The sequence below is a fragment of the Oryzias melastigma genome, linkage group LG4 (assembly GCF_002922805.2).
Source record: "Oryzias melastigma strain HK-1 linkage group LG4, ASM292280v2, whole genome shotgun sequence".
In the NCBI taxonomy this organism is placed as follows: domain Eukaryota; kingdom Metazoa; phylum Chordata; class Actinopteri; order Beloniformes; family Adrianichthyidae; genus Oryzias; species Oryzias melastigma.
In genome coordinates this window covers 4,113,052-4,118,396 of record NC_050515.1, presented here as the reverse complement: position 1 = coordinate 4,118,396, position 5,345 = coordinate 4,113,052, and the positions used below count along the sequence as shown (strand labels likewise).

At 38.7% G+C, this 5,345-nt stretch overlaps 1 protein-coding gene across 1 annotated transcript in view; it reads right to left on the bottom strand.

Moving 5' to 3' along the window:
• Positions 1–5,136: 5,136 nt before the first annotated feature.
• zgc:92140 (uncharacterized protein LOC447854 homolog) overlaps positions 5,137–5,345 on the bottom strand; it is a gene marked incomplete in the record, with an annotated part of 19,141 nt that continues 18,932 nt past the window's right edge. The window contains 1 exon segment of the mRNA XM_024259021.2: positions 5,137–5,345.

The window sequence follows — 5,345 nt, the reverse complement described above, 5'->3', positions numbered from 1 at the left end:
AGACACTTTTGTGCACACAAACACACATTAATGTGAAGAAAAACACATTTATGCACACACAAACACACAAACACAAACTTGTGCAGAAACACTAATGAACACAAACACAAATGTTTGCAAACAAATTTGCACACAGACGATCACACTTGGTTGAAACCTTTTAAAGTCTGTGATCTTTCATGTTTGTGTTAAAAACAAGAAGAAAGACGGGAAAACGTCGACAAAGAAGTTCCTGCTGACTCACACAAACACGTCGGTGTTTTTGGGAGGAAACCTGTTTGTCTTTTTATACACAAACTGCAGAATGAGTCTAAAAATAACACAATTCTTCACGTTTTCTCTGCAAAAACACAAATATACTTTAAACTTTTCTGAATAAACTGAAATAAAATCCAACGTAGGAAGATTCCAAAACTAAAAACAACAAATAAAAATCGTTTTTAGAGAAACGTTTGACTAGGAAAATGTTTTAGCAGAAAACATATTTTTATATCATAGATCCACATCTTCTGTCTTTACTGTCTTTTCCTCCTTTGAGACAAAAAATACAAAAATAAACTTATCAGAGACAGGAAATGCCCTCTTCTCCATCAGATCTACTTCCTGTTTTTAAAAATGCTTTTATTTTATAAACCAACATTTGTCTTTTTAGTCAAACCTTCTGAGCCAGAACCCTCCAAGAGGAGACGATGATGAGCGCCATGTTCACAGAGCAGACACCATCATGTCCTCCTTAAGAGGAGAGCTGATTTCAGAATAAAAGCCTCAAAGAACCTGATCCACCTGAGAGCAGAAAGTCTGACTTTGAATGTTTGAGTTTTATGAAAATCTCTGAAACATCGAGAAAAACGTTCTCTCAGTTGATAGCAATAACACACCTGGAGTATTTCACATCTTAATTCAGACTACAGCTTAAACATAACAATGTTGCTACTGTGATCCACTGAATTTCCTCAAACATTTCCACTCAAATCCGACTAACGGCTCCATCGGCAGAAAATAAAGTTGTAAAACAGAACAAAAAGAGGACAGATGTAAAAACTATGTAATGATTAATCGACTTAATCTATTTCTATTCCTCTGATCCAATCAGACTGATCTGACTCAGACAAGTTGCTACTCAAATCGACCTATACCATGAAAAAAACAGTTTCAAACAACCATAAAAACAACCATCAAAGCAGACAACACACATGTGGTTCCTCTTTTGGGAGAGATTCCAGATTCCTGGTGGATTGTCTGTGCTCCCGTTCTTGGCCGTGGACCTCACCTCTGGCTCGTCTTGGCCGTGGACCACGCCTCTGGCTTGTCTTGGCCGTGGATCTCTCCTTAGGCTGGTCTTGGCCGTGGACCTCTCCTCTGGCTCGTCTTGGCCGTGGACCCTGCCTGTGGTTCGTCTTGGCCGTGGACCACGCCTCTGGCTCGTCTTGGCCGTGGACCCTGCCTCTGGTTCGTCTTGGCCGTGGACCACGCCTCTGGCTCGTCTTGGCCGTGGACCTCACCCCTGGCTCGTCTTGGCCGTGGACCACGCCTCTGGCTCGTCTTGGCTGTGGACCACGCCTCTGGCTCGTCTTGGCCGTGGACCTCTCCTCTGGCTCGTCTTGGCTGTGGACCACGCCTCTGGCTCGTCTTGGCCGTGGACCCTGCCTCTGGTCCTTTCAGGCTGAACTGTAGATGTGGACATCTATAAGGTTTCTTCTTTTTTTCCTGACTCAGGTTTTTTAGGAGTTTTTCCTTACGGAGAAGGAGGTTCTAAGGACAGGGATAACCAGTTTAGTTTAATCTGTTTAGTTTTTATCTATTGTTCATATTTTATGACAAACTTTCAGCTTCTGTAAAACTACCGGCATGAGGCCCAATGAGGCTTTTGTTTTTGTGATCTTGAGATATATATCAATAATATTGAATTGAATAGAGTTCAATGTGTGGAAACACTTTGATCAAAGTCATGTGACCATCCAGTGTGGTAGAATGTTCTAATAATGATTATTCTGATGTGGAAAACACTAAAGTGTGAACGGATTTCACATTCACTCGTTTACTTGTTTGTTTGTTCACATATTTAATTTATTATCTTGAAGAAAAATTATCTGGAAAACTTCACCTGCTGTGTTCAGGAGCAGGTGTTGATCTCTGAGTCGCTGCTGGAAGTTTGGATCAAGATGATCTGGATCCATTTAGGTGAGAGAATCGGATTGATCAGAATGAACCGATATCGACGGTAAATCCGATCAGGAACCGAATCGTATCGCCGTTCAAATGAATCGTTACAGCCGGAGTGTGAACAGATGAAAACAGTGACAGTCCAGTTATGATTCACCTGGGATGGTGAAATAATCATTCATGAAGTCACTCATTCTTGTTCATCTCAGCCTCTCAGACTGATGGCAGCTCGTCTCTGCAGATCAATACTTTTCTCTTCCTGCCACCTTCCGGGCATTAGCATCATATTACCCGCCCACCCAAGCGTTAGCTTTTACGGAGTAATCTTTAATCCTTAACCCTAAAAACATGTTTCTGTGGAGGTCAGCTGTGACTCCTGAAGGTTTTCTTCATGTTTCACACAGAAGAAAGCAAAAGAAATCCGTCTCAGATCAAGTCTTAAGGTGGAATGCTTCGTTTTCCAGGAGCCTCACCGTCTCCAGAACAGCTGCAGGAAGAGAAGCGTTTTGAGAGCTTTAGATAGACGATCCAGGAAGGATCGGTTCTGTTTGGGGTCTTTATGGACTCTGCAGAAGGTCGGGACAGCCGGGCGTCACCATGTTGGGGTTTGGAATCACAAAAACAGACTCCAGTTTCTAGGCTGACTCATGAAAACAAGTCTTCTGCTTTTATTTTGAAAATAATATCTGGGAAACATGGTGGTGGAAGCGTTCAGGTGTTTTAGCTGCATCACACAGATGATGCTTTTGTATCTGGGGAGGGGTCAACTGGAAAACTCATTCATGTTTGGGTGAAGAGGAGCAGAAACGCTGCGTCTTTGTGATGTCATCGAGTCTTTCAGCAAGAAAATATAAGTTGTTTAAAATGTTTATCATAATTGAAGGTTGTTATGAAAGATTCTCGGAGTTGATCTATTTAGAGCAGGAGTGTCAAACTCAATCACACAAGAGGCCAAAATCTAAAACACACTTGAGGTCGCGGGCCGAACAGGATAAACATTTACTAAACACTCTAAAACTACATTTTTAAAACTTTAAAACCAGAACTTTTCAACATAATTATGAACTAGATATACAGTATTACCTGTGATAATGTTAGTGTGAATTCTGGAAGATGAATTTGGTAACCAGCATAAATATTAACTAAATGCCAAATTAGCCTAAAAAACAAAAAAAAAAAACAAAAAAATAACACTTAGGTTAGCCAGCGTGTAGCTGAAATATTAGCTAAACTTCAAAATATTCTTAAAAAATCTTAGTAAATCCCCAAAAAGCTAACATAATATCAATATTAAAAACTTTAAAACTGTAACTTTTTAACATAATTCTGAATAATAAAAAGTCAGGAATATTATTCCAGAATAAATCAACTTAAACCTTAAATAACTTTCAATATTTTACTCTACATAAAAATATATTTTGTCAAAATTATACAAGTTAGAAATGAGCTCAAGATAACATCGGGTCATTAATAACAATAAAATAAAATGATCTGGAGGGCCGGATAGAATCACCCAAAGGGCCGGATCCGGCCCCCGGGCCGTGACTTTGACACGTGTAGATTAGAGAAACATGAAGGACGAGTTAAAAAAAGAACAGGCATATGGGAGTCTGAGAGGTCAAAGGTCGTCTGTATGGAGACGTTCATGTTTTGGGTTCTTGAATCTTCATAAGAATCGTTTCTGCTGCTTTAACAGAACAGAGCTTCATCACAGCTGATCGAACCGTTACCTTCAGACGAGACAGATCCAGTAAAGCGTTTTATTCTGCTGCAATAAAGATTTTAGATAATAGTAACATCCGATTCTCTGATCTAAAACGGATCATCTTGATCCAAACTTCCAGCAGCGACTCAGAGATCAGTACCTGGTGCTGAACACAGCAGGAGAAGTTTCCCAGATTCTTTTTCTTCAAGATAATCAATTAAATACAAACAAATTGGATTAGGTTGATAAAATTGATGGATCGATTTAAGCTTAACAGATCAAAAATCAGAATAATCATTATTAGAACCTTCTAGCTCACTGTTTGGTCACATGACTTTGATCAATTCTGAGAATGATGGTTGATGACTTTCTGTGTATCTGCTGGGATGGTTGTTTTTATCTTTATTTTTACCAATATTATTAATTCTCAATTTGAAATGATTTTATAACAGTAAAGGTCAAATCAATTCAAATTTGCCTCAGATTCATCTGATTGGATTTTAGGAATTAAAAAATAAATAAAATTGATTGTTCATTCTAAACATTTATTTTACAGCTTTAACTCAAAACTGAAAAAAATAAATATTTTTAAAATCTATGTTGTCTTAAAGTTTAAGTGCATTTATTATCTTTACTTTAGTTTTAGAAAATACATGATAAATTGATTTTAATGAAGGATTCATCTCAGTGAATTAGCTATAATTTCTTGTTTTAATCGGTTGTATTTATTAGTAGTGAAATGTGATTGTTTTTGTTTGGTTGAATAATCTGCTGGTTACTAATTGCACATTAACTGGCTGTAAAATCTTTTTTGAACCTTTCATGACGGGACGTCTGCATGGCGTGGACCTCATTTTATTTTTCACTACAGTTATTCAGTTTAACTGGTTCATGTACAGAAGATTAAAAACATCGGCTCAGGTCTCAGCAGGTGAATGATGCTCTGAGCAAACAGAACTCTGACATTTAGATAAAAGCATCCATCCAGTTTACAAAAAGCTCATTTTTACTCAACTCGAAAATGTTTTTTCTTTTAATAGCAAAAGTTAATATTTTGCTAAAAAGAAAAAAATTCTCAGAATTGAAAGTCTTAAATGTTTTTAGAAAATGACGGAAATTACTCGTAAAATCTATAAATGTTCCTGAAGAATCTGGGGTGTGGTACTCATGACCGGCCAGCAGGGGGCGGCACAGCTTCAGGCAGTAACGATGGACGAGCAGACTCCTCCCACTTTCTCTGGAAACGTTTACAGAAGGCGTCAAACATCTTCAGAGGTTCTGTGGTTTTCTTTTTAATAGAAAAAAGGATTTAAAATGATACAACAGGACGCAAAGATGACCAAACAAAGTGACCAGATGTGTCTCCACGGCAACCGTGCAGCCCCCCTCCCCCTGAGCTCAGCCCAGCTCCTCCACAATAAAAGCACAACCACAAAGCTCTTCCTGCTGGTGACACGCGCGTGCACGTCTCTGCTAA